Source organism: Cavia porcellus, unplaced genomic scaffold, assembly GCF_034190915.1.
Source record: "Cavia porcellus strain 051 isolate PalLab524CR breed Dunkin Hartley unplaced genomic scaffold, mCavPor4.1 scaffold_17, whole genome shotgun sequence".
NCBI lineage: Eukaryota > Metazoa > Chordata > Mammalia > Rodentia > Caviidae > Cavia > Cavia porcellus.
The window spans coordinates 71,369,479-71,383,371 of NW_026947500.1; the positions used below are offsets into that span (position 1 = coordinate 71,369,479).

The following is a 13,893-nucleotide window of genomic DNA, read 5'->3' on the forward strand; positions in this document are numbered from 1 at the left end:
ACTCACAGCCTCATGCTTGCCAAGCAGGCACTTATACCACTGAGCTAAATCCCCAGGCCCCCAGATACTTTTGGAGGCTTGTGCTTTATGATTATTATGTGTATCAGAGATGTGTTACAGCTCTTAGAGATACTCCAACACTGAGCAACGTTACTCTAAAAATTAAAAATAACACACTAATGACTTATAAAGTGTATCCATAGACAAGTATTCTTCCTAAATATCACCTATTAAAAGATAAAACATTTAGGTAAAAGTTTCTCTGTATCATTTAATAACTTGTAATTAAAATAAGATAACTGACAAAAAATTATTCTAGGCCAGGTGGTGTGGTGGCTCACGCCTGTAATCCCAGCACTCGGGAGGCTGAGGCAGGAGGATCGCTGTGAGTTTAAGACCAGCCTGGGCTACACACTGAGCTCAAAGCCGGCCTGAACTCACAGTGAGACCCTGTCTCAAAAAGACAAACTAATAATAATAACATATATACATATTGTATACTGATAAAAATTCAAATGTTTCAGAGATAATAACAAAACCTAATAATTCTACTATAATAACGTCATCGTGACTATCACGATGAAATGTAACATCGTAAATCAAAACAACGGGGTGGGGGCTGGGCACACAGCTCAGGGGCACAGCGCCTGCCTGGCAAGCACGAGGTCCTGAGTTCAATTCCCCTACCAAAAAAATAACAGAGAGAGAGAGAGAGAGAGAGAGAGAGAGAGAGAGAGAGAGACAGACAGAGAGACAGAGAGACAGAGAGACAGAGAGACAGAGAGACAGAGAAGGGAAACACTGTAAAATTCAAATAGCCACTGCCAGGTTTACTATAAAAAGGTTATAATAAGTAAAGTTTTAAAAAAGAAGATAGAGATAAAGCTATAATTATAGTTTTTTTGATACGAAAAGATTTTACAAGATAAAGTTCTGGTCCTGCAAGACAGAGACAGAACTAAGAGACTCAAATAGGTTAAAAAGTGTTTGTAGAAAATACACTTTATTTTATTAAAAAAAAAATATATATATATGATTATTTTGAGCTTTTGGCTCTTGCTAGTTTGGTGGCACCCAGGCTATTTTGTCCAGTAGCTTCTTCTCCTCTGGGATCAGCGCTCCCCCGTCCAGCTCTCCTCTGTGGTCTAAAGGAAGCTTTCCAGCAAAGAGCACAACTCCAGCAGACACTGGACAGGAGCCTCCCTGCATAAAAAGCAACGCCCAGACTAGTGACAAAAGACGGAATACAGGCTCTCCCTCCGTGGGCAGCTCCCGCCTGCTTGGACAGGCTCTCTATGCAGCCTAACCTGGTTTTCTGCCCTTTGAGCCCCTCCATGTCTCCGCTGCTCCCACTACAAGGCTGATACAGCTGATCTTTGAGAGGCTCTTGCCCTGGTATAAATCACGGTATGTCATGGCGGAGGTCTAACATGGCATCAGGCTGACATGGAACGCTGGCCACTTCCTGCTCCTTCTGAGCCCTGGGGACACCTCCCTTTCCTGCTGGCCTGCAAAGAGAATTCCAGCCAATTCCTCAGAGGCCAGCAATGTCCACCCAGCACCACTTCCCAGCAGAGGCCAGGTAACCATCTGCCTCTCGGTCTAGGAGTCAGCCCAGCCGCCCTCTGTAGACTGTGGGCTCCTTTCCACATCCTGGAGAAACCTGTTCTTTTCTTTTTGTACATTTTGCTCCTTCTGGTGCACCAGAAAACTCTAAGCATCTTTTCTTCAACAACTGAAAAAAATTTAGAGATCAAAAGCAAAACAGAAACTGGGCTTAACAAAAAAAAAGGCAATATTTTTGTCCTGGACCTTCAAGGTCAACAGAGACCCATTTTACAGATAACCTTGATCCATAAAGAGGTCCAAGAGCCAATCGGTTACAGGGTCTAAATGCGGCTCTTTCCCACAAGCTGCATTTTTATTCCAGGGCTCCTGCTTTGATCGTGCACGCTTCAGTCACTGAGAAAAATGTGTTTATCCTCCCCTGGAGGCTGCTAAACTCCAAGTCAGGATACAGAGACAACCAGAGAAGATGCCACACTTTTTACCAAGACCCGCTGGAGCGACCTTGCCAGGATGAGGACGTTGGGTGCACAGCCGTGCTGGACCCGGCCAGGGCTCCTAGGCCTTCTGCAGAGGCGGACAGACCTGAAGACCGCGTTGGGGAGACCAAAAGGGGAAAGAGAAGAGGGGGCGGGAGAGAGACCCGCACAGGTCCCAAGGAGAGGGTTAGGGTCCCCTCCAGGACCGAAGGGAGCCGCTGTGGAGCTGAGGTCTTTCCAGAGAGGACGCTGCGAGGGGCCGGGAGAGGTCTCCCCACAGCGGGGACCAGCAGGACGCCCCACACTCTCCTCGCTGGGCTCCCCACCTGGCCCCTCTCGGGCCAGCTGCCTCCAACCTCCCACACTCAGCTCCCTCCCTGCACCCCCTCCTCCCCCTTCACACTGGCCTTTACACCCACTTTTGCATTTGCATTTGGTGCTGCAAACACACCCTGAGCCCAGAGCTGGGGCCTGGGGGTGAGAGGCAGCGCCCCGCGCCCAGCCCCCCCCAGCCCCTTGGGGATCCGTGCACGGGGAGCAAGCACCCCTCCCCGCCTCCCTCACAAGTGAGAGCATGTCAACGATGTCACCGCGGCTGTTTTGATTATTTTTGGTGTTGGCAAGAGAGGAGTCCAGCTGAGCCCTGGAGGGGTCACAGCGGAAGACCCAGATCAAACTCACGACTGCAGGCTTGCAAGGCAGGCGCTTATGCCACTGAGCTAAACCCCAGCCCCTACTCCTGGACTTTAAAGAACACGAACTTGGTGCGTACATCTGTCTCTCTCTCTCTCTCTCTCTCTCTCTCTCTCTCTCTCAGGACTAAGGATGAAACCCAGGGTTTTGCAATGATCTGAATCCCCAGCTGCTTTATTGTTTTATTTTGAGACAGGTTCTCTCCAAGTTGCCCAGACCGGGATCCCATGATTCATTTGCCTGCCTCAGTTTCCCAAAGTGTTGAGTACACCATCTCCTTCCTCCCCGCCTGTGAGATTCAGCTGCAGCTCCGCAGAGCCCTCTGCAAGAAAAGACCAGAACACCGCAAAGGGCCTAAGCAGAGCTGCACTGTCCCCAAGACTCCCTGCCCCGTGCGTGTCCACCTCCCACGTCACCGGCATGCTGGAGACGTTTCTGCTGTGTTTTTTGGTCCCTTTTTTAAAATTAGTGTCTGATTGTGGTGCATAATGATGAATCCACCGAGCGGTACCTCCCGCTCCCCAGCGCTCTCCACAAATCCCGGCTCCCCTGTGCTGCTGTGTGGCACTCAATTTGCTCCTCAATCGCTGCGCTGCTCTGGTCTTCTGTGTGAGAGAATCCAGGCCACACTGGGCCTTCGGGTCTGACCACGTCCTGAGTGTCCTCTCAGGGTGCGGCCCTTGGTTTTTGAACTTCCCGAGCCACCAGACGTCCTGTACGGGTTCCTGTTCTCTAAAATCGAAGAATGAATTTGAGGAACAATGGAGAATAATGTATTGAAAGGAATATATTTAAGAGCATTGAATATATTTATTGAGAGAACGAAAGCTTCTGTCTGAGAGAAAGAGACGGGACAGAGGGGTCCCCAGCGGGTGGCCAAAGACTCTGTGTGTTCCAGGGACTTTCATAGAGCAAAACCACAAAGTGATTTTGGGTCCAAGGTGGGCACGAGGTGGGCCAGAACTGTGGTCAGTCAGTGAGACTAATCGCTCAGATAAAATCCACCAAACTGGGGACAAATGGGGGGCCAGTCACCTAGCAAGGGGGCAGTGAGCCTGTCTGCAGGGGGCGGGTGGTGACCCCCTGGCGCCCTCAAGGTGACCCTGGCTCTTCAGAACACCAATCCCTGACGTTTTCACTTCTCCTGTGGTTGCATGTCTTTTGCCCCCGGCCTGGAGGTCTGGCCCAAGGGGAGGCTCTGTGTCCTCCAAGGTTACAAGGCGTCCGGTCTCCTGCACCCCCGGCTCCCTGCAGGGCGCCCCTGTCTGACCGTCTGCAATGTGCTCCTAGCTCAGGTGCCTGCAGCCGCTGCACGGAGGCGCCGGTCAGAAAGTCGGTCAAGGTGCGCGCGGAGCTCGGAGCCCCAGTGGTTTCCTGGAACCCGCGAGCGTGTCGGGGTGCAGCGCGCGCGCTGGGGGCCAAGGGTCTGGAGCCCCAGGCCCTGGGGTTGAGAGACCCCAGCTCTGGGGTGGCTGCGGGTTGCACCCCGACCCACCCCACCCCACCCCACCCCTCGCAGGCCGTGAGTCCATTTGCAGGGCGCACGGGACGCGGTGACCCCAAGTCTCCGGGTCCCTACACGGTTACCCCAAGTCTCCCGGTCCCCACGCGGTCACCCCGTCTCCGGGCCCCCCCCCACCCGGCCTCGCCCCTGGTTCGCGGACCCAGACTTCGCCTTCCCGGACCCGGGTCGGTCCGCACTCCCGGGGGTTCCATCCGAGCTCCCCCGCACCCCTTCCCCACTCTCCCGGGGTGACGTGGGCTGCCCTGCAGCGCCCGGGTGCAGAGGACGCGGGAGAGGGCGCAGCGACCAGGCCACCAGCGGAGACCCGCAGGAGCCAAGGCCCGGGTTGTCCGGGGTGTCCGGTCTGGTTCTGTCCTCCTTCTCCTGCAAGCGTCCATCAGCCCGGCAGGTGTCTGGTGCGCCGTTGCATGCAGACTTCGTTAGGGCAAGATGGACAGGGTGGACGCTGGGTCCAGGGACAGCGTCTCCTTCGAAGCTGCGCGCTGCAGCACGGCCGCCATCCAGCACGCGGGAAGCCGAGGCAGGAGGATCCCAGGAGGAGGCCACCTGCGGACCTTAGCGGACCTTAGCTGGACCCGATAAAAACAGCTGGGAATGTGGCCGGGTGCTGAGGCCTGTGTCACTCTCCACAGCCACAAATGTGTTTTAAAATAAATAAAAAGTGGAGAGAGAGGGAGACACACAGGCAAGACCGCCTTTGTCAGAAGCCACAGAGCTGATGGTGACCCGGGTACAGGAAGATTTTCTGTTCTTCGGACTTTAGCCTCCAGCCTGGGGGAATCGCTTTCTGTTATTTCTTTGTGGTGACACCCCGAAAGTAGGTGCTTGTAGAGCCTGATGCAGGATTCATGCTGGGAGTCACAGACCTTGTGCGTGTGTGTGTGTGTGTGTGTGTGTGTGTGTGTGCAAAGCACTCACCCGGAACCGCAACCCAAAGAACTCACCCTGAACCCCAAATCCCCCTGCAGTCTGTACATAGCACATCTGTATCCTCGAGGGCGAAGAAATCTTTGGGTTTTGTTTGGTTTTGGGGGGTTTTGTTTTATTTAAATGAAGACTAAACAAAACATAAAAAGGGTAGAAATAATACATATCTTCAAAGAAAAAATAAACAGTAAGAAATCACTAGTTGATTGCATATTGTCCTCTTACAAACAGTTGTTCAAGTTACAAAATTAAAGCATACAAAGGGACATTCAGACAGTGAGACTGCAGACAGTTCTGTTCAAAGATCCAACAAAAACTTAGCAATGTGGTTATCAATCATACAGTTAAACATACATGCAGTTATCCATATCTTCATTTATGTTGACATTGAACAAACCCAAGCAGGCTACTATCACTCTGACAAAGAATAATACTATTGCTGGGTGTCACATTGTGACACTTCGGGTCAGCACTGGGTACTTTAGTGTCTCTTTTTCTCAAAGTATTTGTTTGTTTTGTCATGAGTTATAAGGTCAGTTCTGTAAACCTTTTATAAGTTCTACACATGGATGAGTCTTGACATGTATGTCTATCCTTTCTATATTAGAGGGAGAAACAAAACAGAGCAAGACAAAAGAAAACATTCCTATAAACACATGAAACGGAAAAAGTCATATAAACCCACTGTACAGAGCTCTACCACGGTTACAGTGTTGCCTCTTGTCATCTCAATAGAATCGGCTCTCATCAGGGTTAGTATGTCTGAATATAGCAGTACATGGCAATATTAATAAAAACACAACTTTGTAGATAGTGTAAAACTTCAGGAGCGGGCAGTAATCAAGCCGGCAGGCACCGCGGTGAATCTTGTCATCTGCAGTGTAGCCGCCTGCACTCTCCGACTTGACACTACCAATCATAGCAGATTTTAATAAAACCCAAACAGCAATGAAACAAACCAGATTTAACTAAGATCTGCCATGATAAAACAGTGTACGCTATACAGGGCTTCAGACGAAGTTAATAGGGGATTCAGGATGATGACCGCACTGTATCCTGCTGTTTGGGGGGCAGCTGTCTGCGCCCTCAGATCCAGTGCAGGTAGACAAACTGGGACAGAATAAAATCTATCTACACAGAGCGCTGTGAGTGATTGGGTTTTAGTTCCCGATGCACCATTAACAATATCCTCTGCTGTCTTTTTTAAGACTGTTCCTCCCTTCGCTCCCCCGGGGTGCTCAGTGCATTTTTGGGTCCCACCACCTCCCTCTGTTTTTAGATTGGGGGGCAGCCTGCTGTTACCAAGGTGGCTCCGAACTCTAGAATACATGAAGCAGGTTCAAAGAGATCACCAGGAAATAAAAAATTCCATTGAAAGCTGGCAAAACTGCTTGAGAGAAACTCAGGATAGACTATCAAAGCTTGAAGACAGGTTTGCAATGTGATCATGAAAAGGAAAAATTTCTTAGAAAGCTTCAGTTTTACAAACTGAAACAGGCCCGCAGCACACTGCAGAAATGTGCTATTTTCTTTTGAACGTGAGAGGCAATGGTGCCTCACCGGGGAGAAAAAGAAAGGGGTGCAGACGCGGGAGGTTTGGGTTTCACTGCTCCTGCGGATGCGGGGAGACAGAAAGTGAAAGAAAGGGGGGCTCGGCCCGCCCGGGGGTACGGGGTACGGCGACCTAGGCCTGGCCTCCCAGCACCTCGGGGCTGAGGCAGGAGGATCACAGTTCCAACCCAGCAGGGGAAATTCAATTCGGTGAAACTTGGTCTCCAAACTAAAAAGTAAACGATACAAAGGGCTGGGAATGGGGCTCAGTTCAAAATCCTGGGGGTCAATTTTCAATCCCACACCCCAGCCCCCCCACACACGCACCCCCAGAACAGATGCAGTCACAGCTGGGGGTGGAGGGTTCAGCGGAAAGTCACAGACAGCCACAGCGCACCGCAGCTCACACACACACAGCGCTCCCCTGCACGGACTCAGGGCACAGACAAGGGCGGGCGGGAGTCGGGAGGGACAAAGCTGGGACCCTGTCAGCGACGGGCCCATCCATGTGCTCACCGAGACCACAGCTCTCTCTCCTGCCCGCTGCCCACACAGTCAGTCACCCTGCCCGGAGACCCACAGCTAGAGACCCGCGGCACACGCCATCAGGCCCGGTGCAGAGGACTCCCACGGCGGTGTGGAGCCGGGTCCCGGCATCTCAGGAACCCGACAGGTCAGCAGAACTAGCGTGAGATTCAGCTCGTGAGCTGTCAGCAGCGGCTGGAACTTCAGAGACAATCCGTAAAGCTCCACGACATGGAGGGAACAGAAGATACAAGGCCGGGCGTGGTGGCGCCCACCTGTCATCCCGGGCACTCGGGAGGCTGAAGCAGGAGGGTTGCCTTGCCAGGGGCCACCTAGGGAATTCAAGGGCAGCCTGGACCGCACAGCAAGACCCTGACTCAAAAATAAAACAAACAAGTTAAGTAACAGCGAGAACACAGGCTGAAGAGGGCAGTCACCTTGTTTTCATAATAATTTTTTTATTTTATTAGTACATTTGCAATTCATGCAGTTTGCAATCATCTTTGGAAGTGGCTACGTGTACATATTACAGTTTATTTTTTTAACCTCCCTTCCTCCCCCTTTCCCTCCCTTCCCCCTCCGATTCCCCCAGGCCCCTGTCAGCCTTGCTGGTATCATTTGTCTTAGCTCATTTGATGGCGGGTGGTGCTTACAATGATCATGATTAGCTCCTGCACATCGCATTATCTCTATTCTTCTCATCCCCTTCTCCTCACCCCTCACCCCTGCGCCCTTGTCCCCTTGCGTCACCACCTAAGCCTGTGTGCCCAGTTGGTTTTACCCGAGATTATATTTTAGGGGCACCCACTTTCCTGGAAATGACTCACATATGTCACTCTTCGTGGCTGCATAGTATTCCAGGTTTCCTTCATCCAGTCACTCAGTGATGGGAATCCAGGCTGCTTCCAGGATTTAGCTATGAGGAGCTGTGCTACCATACACATGGGTGTACGCACCTGACTAAAGTTTAACAGCAAAGACCAAATTTTAATACAAAATCCACTTTAGTGCCGAAGAATCTTTATCTTCTTATTCTTTTAGCAATGGAGACTGAACCCGGGGCCTTGACTCAGGCCTTTATTTTTTATTTTCAGATAGGATCTCAGTAAGTTGAGAAGTTACCCATGTTTGACTCCAACTTGGGATCCTCCTGCCCAGCTTCCCCGAAGGCCCTGTACCCTTTGATACAATACCTCATTGTCGGAGTCGAGCCCCAACTGCAGTCGCCGTGGAAATGCATATTAAAAATTCGTAGAGAAGGACACAGCTCAGCAGTAACGTAGCTGCGTAGTGCATGCCCGGCCCTGGGCTCCGTCTCCAGCACCCAAATCTGAACAATTAACAAAATCAGATCACCGTCTGTCTCCAGTTTTGTCCTTTTGAGAGCATCATACGGCAGGAATCCCACAGTACACCCCGAGATGCGTCTGTTTTTCTACCTGTGACGCAGAGTTGCCCTTCTGCTGATGGACGTACAGGCCACCCCCAAAATTTAGCTGTTATGGTTTGTGCTGCTATAAACAGGGGGGCACATGCGTCACGACGATAATACTGTTACCTCTTTCAGGAAGACTCCCAGAGGAGGCTCGGCTGGATCAAACGGTATTTCTGTTTTACCTTTTGGGGAATCTGCAGGAGGCCCCCATAGTGGCGGCCGGACGGCCCACATAGCTGCCCGCAGCGCAGACCTGCTCTTCTTCCCAGGCCTCAGCGGGGCCTCTGAGTTTTGATTTCTTGATGACAATCATCCTTTCTGCATTTAGACAGAATCTCACTGCCATTGTGATCTGTATTTTAGTGGCCAAACGTGCTGAGGATTCCTCTGGATCTTTTGTATTTCTTCTTTTGAGAAGCGTCCATTCACTTCAATGTCTCATGTTTTGGATCAGACCTTTTATTTGGGAGGATCAAATTCTTTAAATTCTTTGTGGCCTGCATTTTAATTAGTCCTCTGCCTGAGGAGTATCAGGCAAAGTGTTGTTCTCATGCTGTAAGTTGTCTTTTCATGCTATTTGCTATTTCTTCTGCTGTGCAGAAAGCTTTTAACCCCACGTAGTGCCATCTGCAATTCTTGGAATTATGCTTTAGGAAATTGGGGTCCTGTTCAGGAAATAACCAAGTTAAGGGCAGAGTGTCAGCCCTAAAACATGGGGTGCATACAGGTGACCGTATACCAGACACATTTTCAAAATAAAATTTAAAATGAGTCAAACACCAGGCAAGCACAAACCCCGAGTTTGATTCCTGATACCAAAAAAGTAAAATAAAGTGGATCAAACAGCAACTAGATGAAAAGAATAATCTAAGATTAATAAGAATTAGTAAAAACTCAAAATATATCACAAATGGCATTAAAAATCTGATTTATAGAAATAATAGCAAGCTGGACTGGTGGCTCACGCCTGTAATCCCAGCACGCGGGAGGCTGAGGCAGGAGGATCCTTGTAAGTCCGAGACCAGCCTGGGCTACACAGTGAGCTCAAGGCCAGCCTGAGCTGCACAGCAAGACCCTATCTCAAAAAGACAAAAAAAAAAAAAAAAAGAAAAAAAAAAGAAAACTTTGCAAATATAGTAAACAATTTAAGATACACAGAACCAAGGTATATATAGCCCAAAATAGCCACAATCAGAGAAGCTCTCCATTACACATCACAGTTAAAATCCTAGAAGTCCAACACAAAAGCAGAATTTTTAAAGTTGTTAGAGAAAAATGATAAATCATTATAAAGGTAAACTCATCAGCATCACAGCAGACATCTCAGTACAAACCTTAAAGGCCGGGAGAGTTTGGAGTGAAATTTTGTTGTTGTTGTTGCTGTTGTTACTGTTTCATTTTCTTTTTGGTTCCGGGGATCGAACTCATGGCCTCACGCTTGCCAGGCAGGCGCTCCTGCCGCTGAGCTAAATCCCTGGCTGGAGTGCAATGTTTCAATCCCTAAGAGAAAACAACTTCCGGCCCACATTAATATGTCCTGAGAAATATCTTCCAAATTGATAGAGAAAGAAGATCTTTCCATGACAAAGAGCACCGTAAGAAGTGGTGATCTGGGTGTAGTGGCACAAACCTGTAATCCCGGCACTCGGGAGGCTGAGGCAGGAGGATCGCGGTAAGCTCAAGGCCATCTGAACTGCATAGAGAAGCCTGTCTCAAAAGGACAGAAAAATTATGAATATCAAACCAGCCCTCCAATGTTCTAGAAAGAGAGGTTGAAAGTAACTGCCACAACTCTGAATGGATCACTGGCAGGGTGATCAGGCCAGCGGAAGGGAATCAAAGGGATCAGCAACAACAAACTAATGCAATGGATAAGCCAGTTCCTGTCCATAATACAACTAACTGTAAATGGTCTCAGCACCACCATCAAAAGGCACAGACCAGCAGACTAAATTTAAATTGTAAAAAAAAAAAAAAAGGTTTTCTGAGACAGGGGCTCCCCATGTAATCCGGGCCAGCCTCAGACTGCTGGGAGTCGCCCTGGCTCTCCTCTCCAATGCTGGGATGGCAGGCGTGAGACGCCGTGCCTGGCCCAAAACTTGAAAGGTTAAGTGGACTCTAAACGTGTGAAGGACTTACTCTGGGTGTCGGTGTGGGTTCTGGAGTCAGTCTCCATTTAGCTGTCTTCCTGTGACAGGATGGCAGTGCCCTGACCCTGGTGATGTGACGTGTGCCCCTCACCATGCGCCCAGCGATGAGTGTACTCAAGGAAGAGAGGAAGTGGGGTGAACCTCAAGGACACGTCCCCTGTGAGCCCAACATCTCCTAGCGACAGATTGCAAAATAAAGATACAAATAAGCACACAACTAAATAAATAAATGCACAATTTTTTAAAAGCCAGCAGGATGCTGTCTGAGAGATACATAGTATACCCAAAATAAATTAATAGAACAAAAATCAAAGCATGGGAAACAATATTCCATGCCATAGGCAGGAATATTGGGAGCATGAGCCTTAATTCCAGCTACTCGGGAGGCTGAGGCGGGAGGATGGTTGCTAGTTTGAGACCAGCCTGGGCTACACAGTGAGCTCAAGGCCAGCCTGAACTGCACAGCGAAACCCTGTCTCAAAAATATGCCAAAACAATGATAAAATACAAATAATAATAATAATAATAAAAGAAATATACCACATACTGCCCTAATGATACACATCAAGGTCCTAGAGAAACAAGAACAATCCAGATCCGAACCGAATACAAGGAAGGAACTTATAAAGCTCAGAGTAGAAATTAATGAATCAAAACTGGAAAAGGGAACAGCCCGCCTCCTCCTGGCAAGCACTGTGCGCCCGCAGGCCCCGCGCTGAGGGTCAAACACCCCATCTGCCCCCCATTTCCTCCCCGCTCCGTTAGAGGTCTGGGCATCTTGGAAGGACGACCGTGTGCAATATAGCAAATATGGGGGACTTCCTTCCATCCTCTCTTTGAAGGCAAATATTGTTTTCACCGTTTTTGCTTTGTTCTGACCTGATTAAATGGACAACTATTGTGAAGATAACGAGATACACTAAGGGACCTGTCATCACTGCTGGTCACATGCGGTGAAGTTCTGTATCATTCTGCTGCATTGTCTCGACTGGCTTTGTTCTGTCTTGTTCTGTCGTATTTTACTATTTTCAAAATTAAAAAAAAAAAAAACTAGAAAAGAGAGACAGTTAAGGAAGATGGTTTGTACACTCTGCCACAAAGAGAAATAAAATTGAGTCATTTGTAGCAAAGTAGTTGCACCTTTAGACAATAACGTTAAGTTAAATAATAATTTTAAACATCACCCAGTTTGTCGTCCATGCGAAATCCAGAATCTAAGTAAACCACAGAGGAGAGGCTGGGGATTAGCTCAGCAGCGTAAGCACCTGGCCGACAAGCACAAGGTTCTGAGTTCCATCTCTGGTACCAAAAAAGAAAGAAAGAAACAAAAAATAAGGGCACAAATGGAAGACAGATCATCTGCAAGTGGGAAGTAGACCACGAGCCGAGGGAGGAGGACACGGTTAGAGACCCTAACTAGAACTAAAGTATGTTAAGTACATGCACCAGCTCACAAGATCCACACAATCATCGTGTAAATAAATGACTGGTGCCTCCTGGGAGCCAGGCCCTGGCGGGGAGACCAGAGGAGCCTCCCTCACCGGCGCCCTCTAAGCTACTGGCTGATTCAGAGCAAGGCAGGCTGATATGACAGCAACTGGACTTAAAAAACAGCTTGATGCTTGTATTATTTGACTCTGCGGGCCTAAGGATGGTAGTCTGAGGTTTACATAGAGGCTAACCATGTATATTATAGCACCTGTGGAGGATTTCCTTCTGGCTTGTTTTTGAAATCCGATATTGTTCTTACTGTTTTGTTTTATGCCCTTTAAAATAAAAATAATAATAAATAAAATAATAAATAAATGAGGCCGTGAAGTGAACGTTGAGTGACCATATGAGGGGTGATTGAAATAGGCAGTGAAAGTGTCGCCATCCTCCTCGGGTGACTTCTCCGCCCCTCACACACCCTTCTCCATCTTTCTGGCCACTGTCTGAAGCAGTAAGTCCTGTTTCAGCAGTGCTTGCAAAAGGTACGATCCAAAACCCAGCGGGGGCTGCTGCTGGGAGCTGGCTTTCCCCAAAGTCAAGGTCACCGTGGAAGGCCAACATTTTGCATCAAGTCCAGACCCTGAGGCAGCCGCAGCAGCAGCATCAGGGACACGCACGAAAGAAGACTTCAAAAGCGCTTCAGGAGGTGCGAGGTGGCATCAGTGGACTGGAGACAAAGGAGGACTTGGGGAAGCGTTCACGGCAGTGGGTCTCTTACTGTGATTTTTTTTTACATTTAGACCTCCGCCATATGTGTCCATCCCAGGAGACCGTGCGGAATTCGAAAATATTCAGGAAGGAGACTTTGAAGAAGTGATATTTTAGGCAAACATGAAGAATGTATAAACTTGTGATCCCAGCACTCCAAAGGCCAAGGCAGGAGGATCTCTGAAAGTTCAAGACCAGCCTGGGCTACAAAGTGAGCTCAAGGTCAGCCTGAACTACATGGAGAGACTCTACCTTTAAAAAAAAGAAAAGAAAAGAAAAACGAGTAAGAGTTACCTGGGGTAAAGGGAAAGATTTCCAGGAGAGTGAGGAAGATATTTCTTGGCTTCCAGAACCAAACTGAGCAGTAGATGGGAAACAGACAGGAGAAACCAAAGCAGGAAACGGCAGAGGAAGAGACCGCAGGAGATCCCTCTGAAGGAGGTGGTGGGACTGGCTCACTACAGACCTCGGAGGATTTCTAAGGCGCGGTCTTGATGTTTGGCAAAGATGAAGTAAATCTGTGGACCCTAGCCAATCCGGATTGCGGATTCAGGAAGCAGCCCGCACATCAATAATACCCTGCCCAATAGGATTGCTGCATGTTGGTTGGCCAGCCAATCAGCTCTCTTTGGACTCTTCCCATTGCCGCCCATGGTTCTGCGTACCTTTGCTCAGGAGCCTGATGTATCAGTTATCCCTGTGTAACAAATTATCACAAAAGTAGCTAGAAGCAATACCAATTTATTATCGCATGGGTAAAGCTCAGCTGAGTTCATAATGCAGCTGTGGGCCAGCCTACGCCCCCCAAGAAGGCTGTAGGGAAGAATTGTGTCTCGGTTCATT

The 13,893-nt window shown here is 49.0% G+C and overlaps 1 long non-coding RNA gene across 3 annotated transcripts; it reads right to left on the reverse strand.

The window, feature by feature from the left end:
• Positions 1-7,858: 7,858 nt before the first annotated feature.
• LOC134471246 (uncharacterized) lies at positions 7,859-13,562 on the reverse strand. Of its 3 annotated transcripts, none has more exons than XR_010040534.1 (5): positions 13,345-13,562; positions 11,780-12,150; positions 10,841-11,026; positions 10,036-10,408; positions 7,859-9,366 (listed from the first exon to the last, which is right to left on the reverse strand). It is a non-coding gene; the product is annotated as an uncharacterized LOC134471246 (long non-coding RNA). The 3 variants fall into 3 exon arrangements; XR_010040533.1 differs by having other exon boundaries at positions 10,036-10,201; positions 10,332-10,408; positions 10,841-12,150; XR_010040532.1 differs by having other exon boundaries at positions 10,841-12,150.
• Positions 13,563-13,893: the final 331 nt, after the last annotated feature.